Source organism: Phalangium opilio, unplaced genomic scaffold (assembly GCF_054372755.1).
Source record: "Phalangium opilio isolate 3A_F unplaced genomic scaffold, DU_Popi_V2 ptg000209l_1, whole genome shotgun sequence".
NCBI lineage: Eukaryota > Metazoa > Arthropoda > Arachnida > Opiliones > Phalangiidae > Phalangium > Phalangium opilio.
The window spans coordinates 10,023,463-10,047,448 of NW_028324217.1; the positions used below are offsets into that span (position 1 = coordinate 10,023,463).

At 39.5% G+C, this 23,986-nt stretch overlaps 1 long non-coding RNA gene across 1 annotated transcript; it reads left to right on the top strand.

The window, feature by feature from the left end:
• The first annotated feature begins 21,244 nt into the window (after positions 1-21,244).
• Positions 21,245-22,777, top strand: LOC149619045 (uncharacterized). The gene is made up of 3 exons (XR_016375174.1): positions 21,245-21,505; positions 21,579-21,684; positions 22,456-22,777. It is a non-coding gene; the product is annotated as an uncharacterized LOC149619045 (long non-coding RNA).
• Positions 22,778-23,986: the final 1,209 nt, after the last annotated feature.

Consider the following 23,986-nt stretch of genomic DNA (forward strand, 5'->3'; position numbering starts at 1 on the left):
TTACTATTGACAGAAATGGATCATATTACAGCTCCCTAGAAGTACTGGACGATACATCATCGCTGTGCATCAGCATTGTCTCCCAGCACTGAAGGGAAAAGGGTATATGCAAAACGCAGCGCGAATTTGTGAACTAAAGAAGAGAAATGATTTTAGCGCGAAAGAAATTTTTAATAAGCGGGGCAAGCAAACGGAAAAAAGTGGTAGCCAATGAGGAAAGGTTTGCGAGAGAAGAGCGCGGAAGGAAACACGTTTTTTTCATGCATAGTGTTGGGTTGTGAATATAATAGTAGAAGTCCACTTTATTTTTCCGATTTTAAAAAATAATTGGCTGACTATAGGTATTTCACGCAATTTTGAAACGGTTGTGTTGAAAAGGAAATTAATACGAATTCAAATGATCAAAATAGCCTTCATCATGCTAGAACGTTTTTAATGCATCCCTAATACAGCACTGAGCTTCCACCGATTTAAAGGTTTTTAAGGGGGATAGTTGGACCGATTTATTACTAATCAAAGGTTATGTGCGTCGACATAGAAATTGGCTTTCCTTTTTATTTTTGCACACGACATCTAGATGGCGTTTGCAAAAATCTTACTCCATACGGAAAATTTGACGAGGGAGAAGCCACTCTGTAATAAAGTCTTTCTGAGGGTGTACGATGGGAAGCGTATTGCGCTAGTTGCCTTATCCCTCAATCGATGTTCGGGGCTCGCAACGTTCGCCCTTCGCCTAGGCGCCTCGCTATAACGGCGATTCGATATTATGTACGTAGGTAACCTCGTATTTTAAGCTTAAGATGATACTGAGAATAAACTAAGGGGAGATTGCAGCTGTGAAGAAGACCGCGCGCTATTAGGGGCGCCTCAAGTTTACCGGGAGACGGGAGTCTTATAATAATGTGCGCGGGAATCTAATATTTTCATTGCCGACTGACGAAGGCAATGCTCTTGCTCTAAGCCTTTGCTTAACTGAATTTTCTACTTTGATTTAAATATTAATTTTTCAAGCTAAGTATAATTTTTGTGATCTAAGTGAGACCATTTTTGTTCGTAATATATTGTTTAACTAATGCCTCCTTAGAAGATTGCGTCAAGTGTTGTTTATTTACTCTCAATTTTGAAGTTATTTACTGTCTTGTCACACTTGAAGTTCCGATATAATTTTATATACAGATTACCATCATTAGCCGATATTGTAAATTAACCGATGTCAGTATTAAAGCTTAACCAATATTTAATTTTAACTCAATGAATCTAAAATAACAATATAATCTTTAATATTTTAAAAATATTCAGGCAGTATTTATGAAATGTTAATTAAAAGACGAAGACGCAGTAATTGTTTCGATTAGTAAAATCAATTGTCGGTAAGTGTACTCATACAAATGGGCAATAGGGGATTGTAAAAAAGATTAGGAGGGGAAACAAATAGGGGGGAAGGCACTAAAAAGTGTTTCTTCACGTGGTGCAGCTGCTTTGAACCTTTGAGCAGACGCTCCTTTAGGTCAACTTTAAGAACCAAGGCTGGATTAAAAATATCGTTATGGATTCTTATAGTTGGACCTTTATTTATAAAAAATGAACATCAATGCAATGCAACGAACTTCATATTGAAAAGAAAAACTCACCTTCAGTTTTAAATTAAAACGTTTAATTATCTGCAGCGCCCAAATCCAAATCCACAAAAGTTAGGCCTTGTCCCACCAAAAAAAAAAAAAAAAGATTATGGGCGGGGGACGGGGTGTAGTAGGACGTTTTGAATATGTCCAGCCTTATTTTTAAAGTTATCTGGCAGTACTGAAAACACTTTCACGTGACCTCTTTCTTTTTTACAATCCCCTATTGATTTAAGTTCCTATATAAAAACTAGTTCAAATAAAACGAAAATTATATATTTCTCCTTTAATATCAAAAAACGTTAAACTTCTATTTTAGAGTTGAAAATTAACAATTAAGCAAAGAAGCTGGAAATTTTTGTGTCAGAAAATAATAAATTTTATCTTCTTTTAAATTTAACTTGATATATTAAAATTAAGGCTAGCTTGATATCTTTTCCAGTAGATAATTGTTTGATATTGATATTTTAGTTTCATTGATTTTAAATAAATTGTTACTGACATCGGTTAATTTACGATATTGGCCAATTGATCATCACTAATAGTTTAAATAATTTCAATTAAACGGTTCAAAACCTTTAGGATAAGCTTAGTTTTATAATGAGTAAAATTCTAATTTAAAATTCTATTTTTAAATTTATTTATCGTAAATAATTAATTCGTCGTAGATAATTAATTTATCGTAGAAAATTAATTTAGTACCTTAGTGTAATTTATGTTGAAATAAATATACGGCAATGAAAGAGGAAGTGACGTACATATGGGATGGGTAAATGTTTGGCGGGAGATTCAAATGTCGATTTGGATTTGGGTTAGAAAAATAAGAGTATACGGTTTTAAGCACCCTCTCCATATGGACCCAACCCTATTGTTAAGATTTAGATTTGGGTTTCTAATCATTTAAAATTTTAGAGAATAGTGTCCCTGGATACTTTTGAAGTGTTTTGCTTATTTCTGCTCTCGCGAACTTCCTGGAGGCTGAAAGTATTTGACTTATTTTCGTCCCTTTTCAACCTTGTCTTGCTATGAGTTATCAAGGTTCATACAAACCTAGAAAACTCAGGGAAATTTAGAATTTTTAGTAAAATTCAGGGAAATCAGGGAACTTTGCGTCAAACAGAGGCCAAGTAATTAATCAAAATGTTCATGACATGAACATACCCTCCATAGGTTTAACATTACACTAATCTTTGGAGGCTCATAACTCTGGTTCTACTAAAGATAATTGGATGTCCTTCGAGTATGTTATAGTCTTATTTTCCCCCTATCCATTTCCTCACTTCCTTCGCGGAATAATCGCATCCTTGCCATAGAAAACCATTAAATTCTTTATTGTCAAGTACTAAAATATTGTTTTGCTCATATTAATTGCAGAATCTTGAGATACGTTGAAACCAGTCAACAAATGAGGAATAAGATCATCACTAGATATAATACTTAGAAGCTTTTGACGAAACGAAATAATCTACCGACGGTTTCTAAAATGATTTTTAACACGTTTAAACCCGTTTTTGAAATTTACATTTTTGGACAATCAATGGCGATTGGAGCGTTTTTAGTTGAGGTTTCTTCAAGAGATAACTTCAGACGTTTCTTGAGATTTTAATCCATGAAATATAATTTTCCCTTAAAGGGACATTATTGACAGATACGAAGTATTTTTTCTGGTTCCTTATGTGAAATATGCCGTCTCAATTTTCTAATAATTTTGAAGAGCTAATTATATTATAAAACCATAATTGAAGTTTTATATCCAAAACATGAATGGTGTGTTGTATTTAGTCGTATATCTGAGTGTCTAGTTGTTAGTCTTTGGAATGGGAAGATCTGTGTGACCATGAGTTAATAATATGTTAGCTCCCTATAAGTTACTCAGGCAATTCATTTTAATATTCCAGCGTTTCCTCCCGCGCCGTCGGCTTCCCAATTATATGCGACGCTCTGCGGCCGCCACGTGAACGAAAATCTTATTTACTCTTCTTTCCGGTTTTCCCCGGAAGCGCATGTAGTGGAAGCTAGCCAATGATATCGGAGCTATTTAAGCAGCCGAATATTTCGCTCAGTAGCCTCGGTTAAGAAAACAGTTAAGAGATCAGTGGATTGGATTTAGCTCAGTTGTATAAATTTCTGGTTTCAAGTCTCAAGAGTCAATAACAACTCTTATCTTTAGCTTTCTTTATCAATATCGGCAAATTGCATTGAGTTCCTCAATTTTTTTGTCTCAGTACTGACACAAACGCCATGATTTAATGTTAAATTGTTAAAACATAAACATTCACGACTAAAACACTCCCCCTTGGTGAAATAGCAGCCGACGACTCGAGGTCGAGGAGCCGTACGGGCGGGATTTTTTTTTTCGATAAGAGAGAGCGCAAAATTCGGATTTTTTTCCCGCGCGGGCGAAATGAGAAGAAATCGCTGGATACATTACGCCCATGGAGCCTGAGTAACTTATAGGGAGCTAACATATTATTAACTCATGGTGTGACCTCAAAGATTTAAGAAATTAAAAAAAAAACTTTCACACTCCAGCAGCGACACAATAGGCCTTTCCGAGAAAGTTTCTGAGCCCGGGGCATCTTGTTAAAAAGGTTCCGCGCACGTGCATATCAACCAGATAAACGTCACTGATACGTCAATGGGCGCAGTCTGGCGCTGGATTATTGGGATATTGTTAGGCTCAGCACTTTTTTAACTATTATAAACGTATCTATAGAAAATATTTACACTATATTATACGAAATTAAGTAGGGCTACTAAATATTCTGGTTCCGTTATGCCGTTATTCTGTTTCCGGATTTCGCGATTGCAAAATTGCTCTTAAACAAACTATCATTCAGGATTTTTCCCAAATGTCCAAGGAATTGTTATTATCCGCTTATGCTAGAAGTATATTTATTGTAGTATGGATAGCTAGAGTACGTTAACGATGTGGCTTAGTTATGGGCTAGACCATATTGTTTCTATGTAAATTGGAGGAAGGAAATCTACCCAATAAAGGCCCGTTCAGATTATTCAAGTTACGTCAGCTGACAAATCATAGACTTGTCAGGCCGACTTGATCGGCCCGCGACAATTTGGTCTCGCCGTTATGGTCTCACGATTTGGTCTTGGGACAAATGGGCCCCGGGAAAAATTGGACTCGGGACAATTGGGTCTCGGAGTAAATGGGTTCCGGGACAGTTGGGTCTCGGGACTAATTGGTCCCGGAACAATTGGGTCTCGGGAAAAAATGGTCCCGGAACAATTGGGTCTCGGGACAAAATGGTCCCGGAACAATTGGGTCTCGGGACAAAATGGCCCCGGATCAATTGGGTCTCGGGACTGTAAGCCCTACAAAACTGGTAGGCTTACCTAGAGTGAATACACGTACTTTTATAATCAAACTTTATTTTCGACTCACCCAGCCATCTCTCAAAAATATTACAAAGTAAAAACTTTAAAGTAAATAAACAAAAAGGTGCTCGGGCCTTCCTCCTTCGTTGCTGGAGCAAAAAGATATCTCTCGTCCCCTCGGTCCCTCCTTTTATCGACACAGGGTCTCGAGTCGGGTCTAAGGGTTCCTTCCCCCTTGACTTTTGGTCAAGGGGTTAAGTCTCTGTCGGGATTCCGACGAGGACAGTTGCGCGGTGCAATAGGACTTTCTTAGACCCCCTGATAGTTTTACAGGCGTATGCTCGTTCCGCTGCCACCCCAAGCTCGCTAATTTCAACGTTATGAGGAGCAACGGCCTACCAAGGGTAACGCCATTTCGCGTTTGCACTATGGCCGTTACAACTCCCCCACCCAAAAAATACTTAATGGGTAGGGCTGTGCTATTCCAACGCTGGGAAGAAAAGATCTTCCTCCTCCAGCATTGGCGCAAAATCCAACGCGTCCGAGAATTCGGACGAACTCGACGGGACCGATGACGTCACCGACCACCGGGGAACCGCGGCTGCGGCCCCCCTATTCCCCTCACATGCCGCAATTGCATGTGCATGTACAACTATTTAAATTGCGCGTATGCGCCAAATAAATTAGTCATCGAATATTTATAGGGGTTCCTATAAAACTCGGAAATCGCAAAGCAAAAGAGTGTTCCCCCACCCAAAGACTTTACAAAGGGTTTCCTCTGTTAGAACGTAAATTGTACGAATGCCTAGGTGGGCTCTTTTCGCTCTCTCTCCGCTCTCTCCTATTACGTCTAGGCTGAACTTTACTGATAGCATTGTCAGGTGAGTTTTCACCGGCGACTTTGCTATCCAGCGCAGAGTCTCCCGTCCAGGGTGGAGTGTACGCTTTCAAGTTAGAAACGTGCGAGACACCTGCGAATTTTCGCGAGGTTTTCTCCTCCAGCCTGTACGTCAACGGGGTTGTTCTTTCCTGCACTACGAATGGGCCGTCGTACTTTTTCGCGAGCGAAGCCGTGAAACCACGACTCGCATCGGAAAGTGGGTGCGAACGGCGCAAAACAAGGTCGCCACGTCGAAAATACACGTGTCTCCGACGCTTGTCGTAGTGCAGTTTCTGCTTCAGCTTTGAGTCCTGCAGGTTATGCCTTGCATGATCGATGACGTCATGCAGTCTAACCTTCAGTCTCTCAGCGTATAGATTTGGGTCTCGGTTCTGGTAAGTATTTACCGGTTCCAATTCCCAATCTAACGGAGCGCACAGCTCCCTACCGAAATTCATCGCCGCGGGCGTGAATCCAGTCGAGCTGTTTTCAGCCGACCTTAAGGCGAAGCCCAACTCAGGAATACGAGCATCCCAATCCCTATGTTTCTCAATATAAGAAATAATCATAGGCTTGATATTCCTATTCATGCGCTCAGTTATGTTTGCCTGAGCATGATACGGAGATGTATTTTTCGGGCGTATACCCAATCTTTTACATGTCTCCTTGAATTTCGGACTTGAAAACACAGAAGCATTATCAGTAATCAGTTCCTTTGGGAATCCAAATCGACAGAAAACTTCAAATAACTTCTCCCATATTTTCTCAGTAGTCATTTTTCGTAAGGGGTAGGTTTCTACCCACTTAGTGAAATGATCTACAATGACGAGAAGGTATTGATTACCTTTCGAACTGCGGGTATAGGGACCCATGAGACCACAGGTCACTAATTCCCACGGCCTTTCACTACGAATGCTCGACAGCAGTCCGGGCTTTAATTGCGTAGATGGCTTTGATGTTTGACACACCTCGCAGCCCCGAACATACTTCAAAACATCGCGCTACATGCCCGACCACGTGACTCGGGTTTGTAAGCGCTTATACGTCTTACAAACTCCAAGGTGGCCAGCTAGGGGCTCGTCATGAAAATATTTAATTGCGTCTAGCCTCAAGCGTCGAGGTAATACTACCTTCCAAGCTTTCTCTAGGGCATCCTCATCCTCCTCGTCCCATGGTGCGAAGTATCTTAATAGAAGGCCGTCTTGATCCATTACATACTGATCCAATACTTGCCCCGGCCTTTATTGCCGTTTCCGGGTCTACAGAGCTTCTAACACGCTCTAACTCCTCGATTAAACGAGATAACTCTGGATCAGTAGCTTGGGATTTTATTATCGCCTCTCTATTAAAAGGTAAACCCAACTTGGGTGTGTTACCCCCCACTACTTCATTTGCAACCAATATGACGGCTTCTTCGTCGGCCAAATCGGTTTCGATTGGAGCCCGACTTAGAGCATCGGCTACCAAATTTAATTTACCAGGGCGGTATCGCACCTCGTAATTAAATAGTTGGAGGCCTAGAGACCAGCGGGCTAATCTTCCAACTGGCTCTTTCATCTTTTTAAGCCATTGAAGGGCCTGATGGTCGGTTTCGATTATCACATCAGTACCTTCAACATACATTTTAAACTTCTTGAGAGCGAATACTACTGCAAGACATTCTAACTCCGTAGTGGAATAATTACGCTCTGCTGGAGTCAGCCCACGACTTATAAACCAGATAGGCATTAGCCCTCTATCTGTCTCTTGTGCATATACTGCACCCAAGCCGTGGCTACTAGCATCGGTTTGAATAAGAAATTTCTTATTCAAATCCGGGAGAGCTAATTCCGAGGTACTCTTTACCTTTTCCACTAATTCCCGCATAGCGTTGGTATGGATTTCCTCCCAACGCCACGTGGAATCCTTCTTAAACAGGTTATACAAAGGACGAGCTATTCCTGCGAAGTTCGGTATAAACTGGCGGTAATAACCTATCATGCCAAGAAATCTTTGTAATGATTTCACGTCTCGAGGGATCGGTAATTCCTCAATCGCTCGAAACTTATCCGGGTTTGGCATACAGCGCCCTGGACCAACCTTATAACCGAGAAGATTAACGGTATCGGTGCAAAGTTGCACCTTGCTCGGATTAATAGTTAATCCGGCATCTTTAAGGCGACCTAGAATTTCTCGAATGTGAATCAAATGATCCTCAAACGTCTCGGAATATATGGTGATATCATCATAAAAACCGAGAGCGAAATTCCATTTACAGGGTCCTAACACACGGTCAACTAATCGCATGAAAGTTGCCGGTGCGTTTTTAAGTCCAAAGGGCATCTTTACGAATTCGTAAAGTCCCCTATGGCACACGAAAGCTGTCTTTTGTATATCGCTATCTTTCATCCTCACTTGGAGGAACCCCTTTGTGAGATCTATTGTCGTGAAATACCGCGCCTTCCCTAAGTACGCTAAAATGTCAGGTATCGAAGGCATTGGATACCTATCCGCGGTAGTCACTTCGTTTAACCTCCGCACATCTACACAAAGCCGTTTGATCTCACCCGGCTTTGGGTTAGCTTTCTCAACAAGAACTATCGGGGACGCCCAGGGACTATTGGATGGTCGTATAACTCCCAGTTCCAACAACTCATCAAAAGCCCTGTCTATTTCCTCCCTCTTCTTGTTGCTAACCGGACGGGGATGACACGCTATAGGCCTAGCGTCGCCCGTCTCTATAGAGTGCTCAATTAGCGAGGTTTCGCCAGGTTTCTTTGTGAATATACTTCGGAATTCCGAGAGCATATCCAACAACCTAGCTCTTTCATCTTTGCTACAGGTCGATTTCGACGCTAAAGCTTTTAACACATTCAAGGGTTCTTTTTCACTTTTGACGATTTCGCCAAAGCAATTAGACGCCCCTTTTTCCATATCTTCGCAATCGAACGGGATGACTTTTTGAGGAAGGGGCCAATTGACCACCCACCTTCACTTAGCCTAATGTCTATCCCCGTTCCTTGAAGAAAATCTCTCCCAAAAATAACTGAGGGGGCAAGACCTTTGACAATTAGAAAGCGATGCCTTCTAGTCCCTCCGGGCCAACACACCTGGAGTCGTATAACTCCGGCTACGCGACAAGTGCCGCGCCCGAATCTAACCATTGTGTTGTTAGCTTTTACCGCCATTTTGCGTTCTTCGAAAATGGGTATGAATTCATCGCCCAACAAAGAAACTGACGATCCGCTATCTAACAAGCCAAGGAACGATTGCTCCATAGCTTGAAATCTCAATAATGGGGGAGTTTTCCCGCCAAAATCAGAACAGCGATTAACGGATGGCGCGAAAATTCGAGTTTTCGAATTTCTTGCCTGTCTTTTGGCCCTCGTTATTTTATTTCTAAAACCATACCGAGGCCCCTCCCAAGAATAATTCGGATTTCCGATTATCTTGGTTGCCTCGGCTTCCCATTTCCCGGATTATTGCAATCCCTTTGGAAATGGCCGGGTTGGTTGCACTTGTAACAGCGCCCAATACCCCGATTACCTTTCCTTTGGTCTGGATTTCCGCCATTGGAATGCGCATTAAAAGTAGCATCTGAATTATTACCTGAGCGAGTATTTACTCCGCTCATCACTTGTCTCTGTACTCTAAAATAAGAGTACGGATCCAAGGCTGCCAATCCTACTCCCACCTGATTTCCCGCAAATGCATTTGCATCCGCAGAAACAGACATACTGACGGCTTTACTAACCGATTGATGCGATTGCTCAATCGTAGCGCTTGCCCCGTATGCTAAACCAGGTTCCAAGGATTCCGCCAATGACGGTGGGGGTCTGTACATTACCTCGGCTAGGAGATCAGATTGAATAATCTTAGCCTCCTCAGCCAATTCAGCAAGGGTAGCGAAAGCTTTCCCCCTTAGCATTCTACGGTATGTCGGATGACACTGCCGTAGGACGCGCTGAATTTGTACCGACTCAGACTCCGGTGTTTCTAATCGGTGAGAATACTCCGATAAACAATGGATGTACTGAGTCAATGGTTCATTTTCTCCTTGAGTTCGGTTATCCAACTCAATTTGAATGCGCCTAGAGTAATCAGTAGCCTGATACTCTTTTCTAAAACACTCTCGGAATTCCGAAAGGTTTTTGAAAGCGGCTGAACCCCCCACAAATTTAAACCAGCGATCGGCCGGCCCTTGTAAAGACAAAGGGATCACGTGAAAAAGGATATCCTTATCACTATAGCCGGTCGCTGATTGATACCGCAGAAGAGCCTCGAGGAAATCCATCGGAGATTTCTCATCTGCGGGTCCTAAATAGGTTGGAGCGTCTACTCGCAACCTTACCTGAGGTGTTTGCGTTGGATTTCCAACACTAGCTACCCCACTACCTGAGACAAAACCTTGAAAGGCTTGACGCAAGGCATCACTAATAATTTGGCTCATTTGCTGAGCCGGGTCTCCGGACTCAGCGCCTTCACCATTATTAGCGGAAGCCCCGGATCTAGTATCCGGCATAATTCAATATAGTGGTATCACAATACCAAAATCACTAATCTCTAAACTAAACTAACTTTCAATCAACTAAATCGGCTCGCGACCACAACACTCTTTTAAATTAAACTTAGAGAAAAATTAAACTACATGTATCACTCTACGGTTTCAAAGCCCCACGTTGGGCGCCAGTTTGTAAGCCCTACAAAACTGGTAGGCTTACCTAGAGTGAATACACGTACTTTTATAATCAAACTTTATTTTCGACTCACCCAGCCATCTCTCAAAAATATTACAAAGTAAAAACTTTAAAGTAAATAAACAAAAAGGTGCTCGGGCCTTCCTCCTTCGTCGCTGGAGCAAAAAGGTCGTCCCCTCGGTCCCTCCTTTTATCGACACAGGGTCTCGAGTCGGGTCTAAGGGTTCCTTCCCCCTTGACTTTTGGTCAAGGGGTTAAGTCTCTGTCGGGATTCCGACGAGGACAGTTGCGCGGTGCAATAGGACTTTCTTAGACCCCCCTGATAGTTTTACAAGTGTATGCTCGTTCCGCTGCCACCCCAAGCTCGCTAATTTTAACGTTATGAGGAGCAACGGCCTACCAGGGGTAACGCCATTTCGCGTTTGCGATATGGCCGTTACAGGACAAATTGGTCTCTGGACACGAAAGTCTCGGTATTAAAAATTATCACTCAATCCAGCCAAATTTATTCAAACCAAACCAAACCTAACCCAACCAAACACAAATAAACCTAACCTAACCCAACCTTACCCAAATAAACCAAACCGAACCCATCGCAACCTAATCAAACCAAACCTGACGCAACTTAACCTAACCAAACCTAACCCAACCTTGTTTGGAGGTAAGATGTTTGTTTATATAATGAGTATGAAAAGTCCGCCTCTTAGCACGAACAATTTATTAACAATAATAGAAATATTTTGGAAAAGGTGGCAGCTAATTAATAGGACAATATTTTGGAAAAGGTGGCAGCTAATTAATAGGACAATATTTTGGAAAATGTGGCAGCTAATTTATCGGACAGTATTTTGGAAAAGGTGGCAACTAATTAGGTAACCAAATAATCACGAGACCAAACCGTCCCGAGACCAAATAATCACGATACCAAATGGTCCCGAGACCAAATAATCACGATACCAAAACGTCCCGAGACCGAATAATCACGATACTGAATGGTCCCGAGACCAAAAAATCACGAGACCTAACAGTAAAGAGACCGCAAAATCACGAGACCAAATAGTACCGAGACCAAAAAGTCCAGAGACCAAAAAATCACGAGAACAAATGGTCCCAAGACCAAATCGGTGACACCAACTAGTCCCGCGACCAAATCAGCGAGACCATTTCAGGGAGACCATATTTTCCTGTTCCGGACTTGTCACCCAATTTAGTTCACACCACCCAGTCAGACCTTTGAACCACAAGGGGGCGTACAAAGCTGACAATCTGGCCTGACTGGTCAGTTCGGCTTTGTCAGTTGACTAAAGTTGGGTAATCTGAACGGGCCTTGAGGGGAACGAAGTTTCTGTATTTGGCTATCGAGGACGTCCTTGAGTAACGACAAACCTTACATGAATACTGGTGGTATAACTCAACAATTAATAGTCATTATATTGTATCTTAGGGTATTAACTTCTACCGGTCTTAAAACTAATATTAACTTATATCATTCATTTAAACTTGTAATGTTGTGGCACTAATAAGAAATCATAATATTGTATAATATAAATTGCATATACTTGTGGATGAAGTAGAGATCTTAGAGGATTTAAAATAAAGCTTCGTAAATGTCGGAAATATACGAAAAAGAAATTGAATTAGATTCTATTGAACCAAAATTCTGGGGTTTAATATGAATTTCTTATTATAATTTAACCCATGCGAACCGACTACCGATTTATGCAAACAAACCGGAGCAAAATCAAAATAACTATTGTATAAACAAGATGGCCCCAGCCATATTGACGTTTTGTGCTGGTCAGCTAAATTTATTGTAAAATGACTCCGGCCTATAGGCCCTATACTTTACGGGTTTTTTCTTTTAAATATCAAATATCATTCCAATTATGAATAAAATTAATCTAGCAAGATTTTGGGTTATATATTAATGAAAAAAATAAATAACAAACTTCTATCCTACGAACTGGAACAATTTTGTTGATATTTTTATTGCACACCCTTACAAAAATCTTCTTAAGAACTCTTAAGAAAATTCCTTGGGAAATTTCTTTGGAAATCCTTAAGGCGTTCTTTAGGAAATTGGGGAATATTGGCCTCTTTTTCTTTGGAAATTACTTTGGAAATATCTTTGGAATTTTCTAGGGAAATATCTTTGGAATTTTCTTGGAAAATTTCTTTGGAATTTTCTTGGGAAATATCTTTGGAATTTTCTTGGGAAATATCTTTGGAATTTTCGTGGGAAATATCTTTGGAATTTTCGTGGGAAATATCTTTGGAATTTTCTTGGGAAATATCTTTGGAATTTTCTTGGGAAATATCTTTGGAATTTTCTTGGGAAATGTCTTTGGAATTTACTTGGGAAATATGTTTGGAATTTATTTGGGAAATATGTTTGGTATTTTTTTGGGAAATATATAGAGAAGATTATTGGGTATATTAATTTAGCCGCTAGAAACGAGGATAGTTCTCACATGCAGAACCATACCCCAATACAGGGAGTGCAGTTCTTATATGCTGAACTACACCCCTTATAGCGGGGGAAGTTCTCGCATGCAGTGTGAAACTGCTTATAAAGTCAGATATTTAATAGACTTTAAAACATCCGTAAACGGCAGAAAGTTTTAACCTTGTGCAATTGTATGGGTACTAAGTGGGTTTTGGAGGCTTTAATGGCCAAGCAGTAGATACAGACCTTGTTGTTAAATTTAATAATGTATATTCACTGGGAGTTTTTCGAGTATCAAAAACGCGTTTAACCTAATTTTCTCTACAATATTTTGTAAAAAAATATTTATTTTGGACTCCAATTACGCTCGAAATAAAGATAAAACATGCCATAAGAGAAGTTAGCAAAAATTCCGACTGCCAGCTTAGATTCCCTGTAAATCTAAACACAACGATTTTAATTACTCTTGCTGGGCCTTAGCTACGGGACAAGCCTTCGTGAAACGTTTTTAATTTTCTAATCATCGAGTCAATGTCTATTAAGGAAAATTTTAGCTAAACAATTTGGGTAAAAATATTTTGACATAATTATATGTAAAGCATAATTGCAATATATCTGGGCCTTTTAAATTCATCTCTAAAATTCTTAACTAATTTCGTTGGAAAATAAACCCTAGACCTTCTTTGGAATTTTATCTCTTGAATTCCAAACGAATTTCGTTGGAAAATAAACCCTAGACATTCTTTGGAAATTTATCACTAGAATTTCTAAAGAAATTCTTTAGAAAATAATCCCAAGACATTCTTAGGAAATTTATCTCTAGAATTCCTAAAGAATTTCTTTAGAAAATAATCCCAAGACATTCTTAGGAAATTTATCTCTAGAATTCCTAAATAGTTACTTTAGAAAACAATCCCAAGACATTCTTTGGAAATTTATCTCTAGAATTCCTAAAGAATTTCTTTAGAAAATAATCCCAAGACATTCTTAGGAAATTTATCTCTAGAATTCCTAAAGAGTTACTTTAGAAAACAATCCCAAGACATTCTTTGGAAATTTATCTCTAGAATTCCTAAAGATTTTCTTTAGAAAATAATCCCAAGACATTCTTAGGAAATTTATCTCTAGAATTCCTAAAGAGTTTCTTTAGAAAACAATCCCAAGACATTCTTTGGAAATTTATCTCTAGAATTCCCAAAGAATGTCTTTAGAAAATAATCCCAGGACATTCTTTGGAAATTTATCTCAAGAATTCTTTAGGAAATTCCAAGGAAGTCTTTAGAAATAGTTTCTTTAGAAAGTGATCCCAAGGGCTCCGTAGGGTTCCAAAGAAATTCCTTTAGAACTCTTAAGAAGATTTTTGTAAGGGCACCTAATATTTGTGGGATAATAGATGTGTTTGGTTTCTAAAATTATTCATTGATTGCACGCTTATAGCAATATGCAACAAGAGATTAGAATTAGCCCCGAGTCAAGTTGTCATGAAACTTGACGCAATAGAAATAAAGTAATTTGCTTAAGCCCTACCGAACAACGCTAGACGAGACACGGAAATCGGATGGTGTAGATAGAGAAAATAGAAAATAGTACTGGAATAGAAGGCAGTCCCGATAGATGCTACCGCCGAAAGCAATCTCATTCCTTTTCTGTTTATGACGTTTTGAGTGCTAATTAATCATAGACGCCGGAATATTAAAAAAAAATCTTTTAATATTTGCACGAAATAATTGATTTAAAGACTCTTTTCTATTTCTGTTTTGATTTTCTTGTCTGTAATGAAGAGACATTAACAGTTCAGAGTGAGTCGAAAGTTAAGTACACGTGTTAATAATAAGATCTAGATTTTATAATAGAAGTAAGCACCATGGTGGCAGTTAGATCAGTGAAAGGCCTAATCGTAATGTCAGAAATACATGTATTTCTGGTAATGTGGTTGTAGCTTCGGAGTTTTCACTCTTGTTATGGTGCACATTGGCTCTCATTGCGTCTATCCACGAATCAGCTTTGGTGATATTTAACGTTAACACTCGTGTTGGCAAACTAAGAATATCCTCCAGGTTAAACAAGACAATGGTGCTTATACTACAAACCAGTTGTTGTGAATGAGAATATAGGGGTAACAGTTGATTCGTAGAAAATTGGGCCTTTTCAAACACATAAAGGTTTTATCTCTCCTAAAGTTATATACTTCATTTCCTGTTTTTTTTTATTGACTGATTTCCATGTGTCCAAGACATATCTTTATTGGGTGTAAAATGTGTTCTGCTTTACATTATATTCGTTATGATTGAAATACTGCTTTACTAACTTGTAAATTTTTACTTCAAAAAAGAGAAATAATTCTATATTTCTCGGCCCAAACTAAAGTCTGCCACGGAAAGCTTGGCCTTCTTAAAAAAAATTCCCCCCCCCCTTAAAGAGACGAAAATTCAATTTTTTTGGAAAGTAGATTTGTTTCTCACGTGATGAGCTACTCGGCCAATACGTTTCATTTCTTGAAGGGAGGGTGAAGTGGAAAATCAAGTGAATTTTTGTCGGTTCGTCTTCCAATTATAAGACCAGTCTGCATAGTGAAACATTCAGGAAACACTTCTGAATGATTTTAATCTTCAAATTAGGTTCAGATTTTTAGGATAATTTGAAATTAGGACCTCCGACTAATCGAGTAACGTTCTGCCTTTTTGTTGACAAAATTCTCTTGCCACGCTCCATGTCTCGCGCCACGATAGTCACATCGCGCGCAAATTTTATCAAATCTAGCGCTAAATTTCATTCAGCATGGAGCGTGTTGCGAAAGCTCTTATTTGTTGGGAGAGCAGGTAAGGAAATTACCACATCGCTTATGCCGACTGAAAAAACTTAAGTTTCGGTTATAATGCCGTTGGTATCGCATTTAGAACAAATTGAAAACTCGGTTTAACAGTAACATTTTATTTTGCTGCGATACAGCGACCGCTCCATTCAAAGAATACAGAAAAAGTGTGGTTTCAACTGAGCCAGGGTTACTCTTTTTAATCCTTTGGCCACCCAGGCTTTACAAAAAAAAAAGAAAAGTGATTTTCCATAGAGAAGCAGAGTTCCGCGACCTCTCGAACCTTCCGTAAAATTTTCCACCTTGTTATCATTGCCGTCTGAATTCGATGGTTGACGAGATGGGAACTCCCCTTTCTCTTTACAAATACTTACAAATACAAAAATAAAAATCCCTACCCCAAAACCCAAAAACTTAAAAATGCTAAAGTTTTAACAGAGCGTGCCACGAGAATTTTGTTAACAGAAAGGCAGGGCGATACACGATTGGTCGGAGTCCCTAATTTCAAATTATCCTTAATATCTGAACCTAATTTGAATTTTAAAAATGTTCCACTATAAAGACTGGTCTTATAATTAGAAGAGGAATCGATAAAAATCACTTGATATTCCACTTCACAAGTTTTTTTTTAATATGAATTTCGAATTTTGCTTTGCCTTTAATCTCGTTAGGCTACGAATTTATCCATAAAGTTAAAATGTTTATGTTAAAAAACATTACACGTCACAAAATACAGCGTCGCCGTAAAAAATGTAAAAACCGTCAACGTGGATGAACCCTCCTTGCTCAGCCTAAAATTAGCCCCGCCTATGTTACTTCACTCTCCACCGCAAGTTCGTTCTCGTTCGTGCCCGAGATTTTAGAATTTTTTCTCTCAATTCACGCGAGCTCGGCTGGGCATGTAAAAGAGCTCATCGTCACAACTTTCAGCAACGTCATCAAAACGTAGTTTAAGTGAGCCAATAAGATAATTTAAAATTTTTGTTACGTGTTGGAGGTAGGGGCGCTATACTGGGCTATGAGTCGGACTGAAGTAAATACTAACCGTTCTCCATTCCTACTTCTAAAATTAAATCTATCCCTGGTGTGATTTAAATATTTTATGATCAAATACACATCAAACGTCCAAAATTCTTGTTATCCTAATAAAATAAATTGTTTCACACGATTATATTTCACGACGAGAGAATTTAAAATAAATGATTCATCATCAAAAATTTAACGTCATAAAACGTCTGTAAAGGAGTTGGCGGGACATTTTTGAAAAGTCGTTATTGACCCCACAACAAAAGCAATGATTTAAAAAAAAGAAAAATTTCAACGGACCGCCGACGTTTTTAATATACAGACAATTAGGGGTTAAAAACCGAGCATCCAGAATCATTTGGTTAACATTACGCGTGTAACGAGGCCTTTTCTTCCTATTCTTCAAGTTGATTACTCCTCTTAGCAGAAGCTGCAAAATGAAAACGATGATAGCCACACACATCCCCATTGAATAAATTGTGAACTATGGCATGGCCAGATTCTGTGAGTATCTCTCTCCCTCGTGAAAATCAATCTTCATCTCCGTAATGCAATGGTCTTCCAACATCCAATATTCCCTTTCAATAGCCTTGTCGACAATGCCCGAAGCGTAAAAATACCGAATCCCAATCAAAATAGTCCAATATTTTAATGATATTAAAATGTAGAAAGATTTGGTTTAACATGTACGAACATTGTATTAATTTTTTCCAGTGTAGTCAGGTTTATTTTCTTTCCTTCGATTGTAAGGGCGTTACTTTGCAAATGAACTTCTTTTGGAGCTCGGTAGAAAATAGGCAAATCTTTTCTATTTTCGTAGCAATATTCTTGTATTTCTTCCAAAGAATCGTGAGGTTTCCCTGCTCGACACGATGAAGTAAAAATGTCCTGCTAGTATTTCGGTATCTTCGGTTCTCTATTTGTTCTCATATTTCATCCGGCAGGTTCTAGAAAAAAAGGTTTTCTCGATATGATTGACTTTTTTAAGCGAGTTTATAAGCCCTTAAAACCGAATTCATTTGAAACTTTAGATAAATAAGAAAAGTTGTGATTGATAAACAATCAATCTACAGAAATAATCTAGATCTATGATTTTTTTCCGAAAATAAATATTGAAATTAAAGGAAAATGTCAGGCAACATAAGATTATACCTATAAAGAACGGCCTTTTTCTGAATATGAAAGGAAATATTAAAAAAATAAATGATCTATTAATTTATTACAAAATAATTAGTCTTAACATGATGACCCACATCGTTATCTACTTTATTCTACTTAAAGGGATAGAATCAATCTTTTGACTACTAATGAAAAGCTTTCAATTTTAGCCACATCGTATGATGTACATCTACGATGAGGCTGTTAGTTTGAACTGCCCTGTTGTTGTAGTAGTAGGGGTGTCACAGTAGCGCCTTTGGCAGTATAAAAGTTTTCTTTCGTCATTGAAGGGAAAGTGGTGAAGGTGATATTTTTCGTCAGTCTACTTAAATGGAAAGGAATTATGATAAGGTTGAGCTATATACTCTCCCTTTAAAATTCTCCTCACCCGTCGTCAATACGATTTCACGCTTTCAATCCCGCTCCCCCATTTCAACATTCAAAGAAATCGAGGCAAATTTTGAAAGCAAAAGCTAGTATTTACTGACTTTTTTTTAGAATGGTCTTAAGGCACTGGTATATAACAATTATAGGGTGTTTTACCGAATTCTTTCTCTTCCAAACGCTTCTGGCCATAAGTTCATGTTAGAATTTTATAAGATGCGAAAATTATGCGTCGGCATAAGTCGATGTTGTAAACTAAAACTTTCTGTGCGTGTATTAATCGAGCGTTAAGTACGTAATAATTTTAGGACTGTTAAAGGTAACTCGATCATCGAGGGGGTAATCACTAAAACTTTGTTCTTCTATTAAGGGTTACTTGTGTGTAACCATTTTAGCATTGTTGTTTTTAGAATGGTCTTACGGGTAATCATTTTAGCAGTGTTAAGGGTAGCGCATCGAGGGGCTACTCACTCAAAATTTCTCATTACAATTATAACATAAATCAATTTATTGAAGTGAGGATTACAAGTAAACATTTTAGCACAGTTAATAGTAGCCCATCGAGGGGCTATTCACATAAATTTTATGTACGGTACGATGTGGCTACTATTACGAGCCCAGCCCTTGGTTCGTCTTGTTTAATTAGAGATCTTTTTTTGTATTTTTCCTTTTATAATTAAAAAAAGGCCGTTACTTTTAGGTATGATCAGGGATCCATGTAATTCAGAAGTAGGAATGAAGAACAGAGTAATCTGGGCGTGCGTCAAAGTCCACGTTCCCCTTCCCCGGGACGGGGGGTATGAAAGAAGAGGCGGGTTATAACGACAGAGGTAAAAATGAACTACGTATTTTCGCCCTCCCGTCAGCAACGTCATCACAACGTAGTTGAAGTGAGCCAATAAGATAATTTAAAATTTTCGTTACTTGTTGAAGTGAGGGGTTCTTTACTGGGCTATGAGTCGGTAATAACCGTTCTCCATTCCTGCTTCTAAAATTGCAATGATCCTTGCTATGATGTTACCTGAACTTTTCCTGTAACATAAGTATGCTGAAAGATTTACATCACGTAATTTATTTTAGGTAAAACTCAAGGTAAGTGAATTTATGTATGGTATCTTTCATCTTTTAATTATGGAATATGTTACTTACATTTAAGTCTAAGTTTAGGCCTATTGATTCACCATTGGTCGACAAATAAAGGTCGTCGTACTCGTGGATATCACTTATATGGTCAATAAACTTGCAGGCTCCACTGACTAGGTTCGCAAGAATGATGGAATTTAGAAGATTGTGAAACGCAATCATGGAAAGCCACCAATCCATGAATAATGCATTTATCGATGTTTCGTTGTTTCTGAATGAACAAACTACAGTATTAAATCAGTTTTAAATGGACTAAAAAGAAGTCGGTGGACATTTGAATGTTTTTGCTTGAAAAAGTCAAACTATAAACAATCATTGACGGCAGCGCGTCAAAGAGGAATTATTTCGTGGTTGTAAATTGGTTCCTCACATCCGGTTAATCTTCCTTGTGATTGGTTTTGAGCTGCCCCAATCCGGCGTTTTCCCAGTCCCCACTCCGAAGACTCCAAGATCCAAACTGCGTTTGCTTGAGGGGCATTCCACGCGATTTCGACCAGTGATGTCACCATAGGCCAATTGATTTTCTTAAAGTTTGGCACACAATAAGATACGATTCAGAAACTGAAGTTTACAAGTTTTTAGCTTTAAATTTTGAGAACTTTTTTGAATAATGCCAATTTATAAGAAACCCACTATTTATAAAAGGATTTCTTTCATTTCTGTACCCTTTTACCAAAGGTGCCATAGCCTAACTTTTGTTTTATTAATTATATCTTAACACAATTTAGCAGCTTTACGCAGTTGAGTAATAGCTATTGAAAGGTGAAATCTGCAAGGTACTATCACAAATCATAGACTTAAGGTTTGGAATCAAATGCCGTCTCCGTAGAAAGAGTTGACGAATACTGTCGTTTGGAGTCCGAGGCCGAGTGGGAGGAACCAGACTGTCAACCGCCTGCAAACTGGCCTCAACGAGGACAAATCATATTTCAGGACTACAGCATCAGATACCGAGAAGGATTGGATTTGGTCTTGAAGGACATAAATGTCAGGATCGAAGCCGGAGAGAAGGTGGGAGTTTTGGGGCGGACAGGCGCCGGAAAGTCGTCGCTGACGCTGGCGCTCTTCCGTCTCATCGAGGGAGTACGCGGTCAGATCGTCATAGACGGAGTGGAAGTGAAACGATTGGGCTTGTTCGATTTGAGATCGCGGCTGACCATCATCCCACAGGAACCCGTCCTCTTCTCGGGTACACTCAGACTCAACCTGGATCCTTTTGAGCAAAAAGACGATCAGCGACTATGGGCGGCCCTGGAACACTCGTACCTGAAATACTTCGTGGCGTCACTCAAGCAGGGACTGGATCATCCCGTGACCGAGGGAGGACAGAATGTGAGCGTCGGTCAGCGTCAGTTGGTCTGCTTGGCTCGTGCATGTTGAGAAACACCAAGATCCTATAATCTTGGACGAAGCGACGGCCTCAGTGGACCTGAACAACGACGATCTCATTCAAGAGACCATCAAGAAGGAATTCGCCAGCTCTACCATCATCACCATCGCGCACAGAATAAACACCATCAGAAGCGGATTACATATGTAATCCGCTTCTGGTATCACTAATATTTAAACCTGACATTTCTTCACAGTTAAATTAATCGAAAAGGTTAAACTCATGTTGAAAGAATGGAAACCGAGAATAAGTAACGAAAATGCTAACACGCTCTCTGAAGCCGGAGTTCACGACACCAATAAAGTGGGTAAAAAACCTTTAAAAACTTATTTGTAATTAACTTGTTTACTATTTTATGACATCGTTAAGGCAAGAGCTTCAAAGAAAGATATTCTACTCTTTTAAATGATATATCCATTGGTGACTTAAAAATCGGATATACGGACGGAAATTGGACCGAAATAACAGCTCGCCATTTTGTTAAGGGCTTGCTGGGACTTAGAAGTATGAAGTTTGCGTTATCTTTGATGTCATTTTAAACATTTGAAACGCGTTGCATTTTAGGACCTCCAAAGTTAAGCCATCGAATCAATCCAATGTTGCGATTTTATAAACATTGCGACAGAAGACTCATGGTATGACCGTAACGTTATAATATAGTTTTTCATAACTTTGGCAATATTTTAATGTTAATTGCTCACTAAATAGCTTAAGGAATACCGCCCAAAAGAGTATTTTCGATTTGCTAATGGACCCATTGTAAACTTGACACTCGAAAGCATTTCAAAACGCCTTGGATTTATCATTTCATTAAGTAACTATAAATCATTGTCAAGAATGTATACATAGTAGCAGGTGAGTTAAGAATGCTCATCTCGCCATATAAACTAGCTCAATATGATGAAACGTTTTTTGGGTGGGGTATAACACGTACGACATTTTGCTTACGTGTTAATATGAAAGGTTCCTGATTGGCTATCTCTTTAAATTGAAAGGGAGAAGCAAATACAAAGGAGATCTCCACCCCCTGTGCATTTTTTCATATGAAACGTTTCAGCAATACTGGTCATTATTGAGTGCTACCAGAACGGGGTAATAAAAGAAGGATGACACTCTGTTTCCTCTTAATACTTTAGTCACGTAACATGATGATTCTTCGATGACTCAAACCCCCTTTTTGTTTGCTCTTCCGCTCATCGAACTTCAGATTTGTACATAACTATCGCACCGTGCTAGGGTGAATTCTATAACTGTTTGGTATTTACTAAACCCTCAGCAATCAACCCACAAACCTTGATTGTCTTGACGTGGGACAAAAACACGCTAGCGCATGCGCCTTGGCAAAAAGTTAAGCGCTAATAGAGTAAAGATCAGGGAACTATTTATCGCGTATGTGGTTCGGTTTAGAAACCTGGCTCCAAATGTTAACTGTGATGTTGGGAAGAATGGTGTTACAATTACCTCGCTTTGTGGTACACTTCTCTCGAAGAGAAGTATTATATATTTCTCTTGCTACTATTTATGCATTCTCGTAATTACGACTTAATGAAAGATCTTAATTTATTTGGAGATGTTTGAATTGCAGCTGATGGCATGGACATGTTTACCATTTGCGCCCACGAGGTTGCTTTTTATGGTAAATCTCTATTTTGCAATTTTTTTAAGCGAAAGCGACTTGAAGGTGTTTGAGTATTTGGACGACTTAATTCATTATCATAATGATGGTTACGCGAGGGAGAGAAATTATAAACAAGCTTGTCCTGTTGTACAAGACATCCTGCATACCTTCAGGTTCGTTGAAGTTTTTCAATAAAATATAATGGACCCTATTCAAAAGAGGGAGGGGGTCGCGGTATCGTCCGCTTGACCTTGGGTGGCATGTGGATCCAAAGTTGTTATATAGAGCTTCGAAGTTAGCTGTCCACCTAAAGTTCTTTGGTTTGAAGCCATATCTGACGTCATTGGATCCACATATAATAGTTCCGAATAAAGGAAACCAGGTGGTCAAAACACCAGGCTCTTGAAAAGGTTCTATTGGTGCTCTACTATTACAGGTGGGTTGCATTGCCGCCATATTGGCTAAGGTATAACGACCCAGATGGCTTAGGTTTTATGCGAGTTCTTGCATAAGTTCATAAGATATGTTCCAAAACTTTGTCAATGGTTACTGAGAGCTTGTCATGAAGTGACGTAAGTGAAACGTCATAGAGACTCGAAAAAAGCAACGCCTGGTTAGAACAGCCTAATTTCGCGATGACGAAGTTAATTGTGATATGAATGTTATTTGGAAACGAACCGCGGGCGAACACTAAATGGCTATTTGATTAAAATTAATTTGTGTATACAGGGATAGATTTATTTGTTTTTTAGACGGAATGCACAACGTTTGGCCTTTACTGCAGTCCGACTCATAGCCGACTCAGCCGAGTATATAGCCCCTTCCTTCAACACGTAACCAAAAAATTAAATTATCTTATTGGCTCACTAAAACTACGTATTGGTGACGTTGCTGACAAGGAGGGCCAAAAATACGTAATTGGTGTTTACCTCTGTCGCTATGACTACGTCCCCTCTTGCGTTGTACCATAGCCCACTCGATCACGCAGGGTCCGGGAGGAGCGCGGATCGAGTGGGCTATGGTTGTACAGATAAGCGTCTTCACCAGACTTAGAAATAAGGATAATTTTTAAACTAGTCCTTGGGACCAGTGAGCCCCCAGTGTTCTAAATAATAAACTGGTCTCCCCAATATCATCAACATCCGGGCCGCCAATGTGAAGGGGGACACTCCCCAAGCTGCTCTTCGTCAGGACTTCCTCGGTCACTTGCACTCAGCCATCACAACCGCCCAGCCTTTGATATGGTACACGGATGCCTCCTGCAGGCCTGGGGCTCCTTTGAACGGCTTGGGGATAGTGTTTGACGCGCTCAATTTGGACGCCTCCTACACGGTCAACGGCCTACACGATATAACGCAGTGTGAACTCCTCGCAATTTTTCTCGCCCTCCGCTTCGCTCAGGACTTCCCCCATCCCCAAGTGATACTAGCTACGGACTCCCAAGCGGCTCTTCGACTCCTATTACAAAGCCACCCACAAAACCACCTGGCGGCTACTA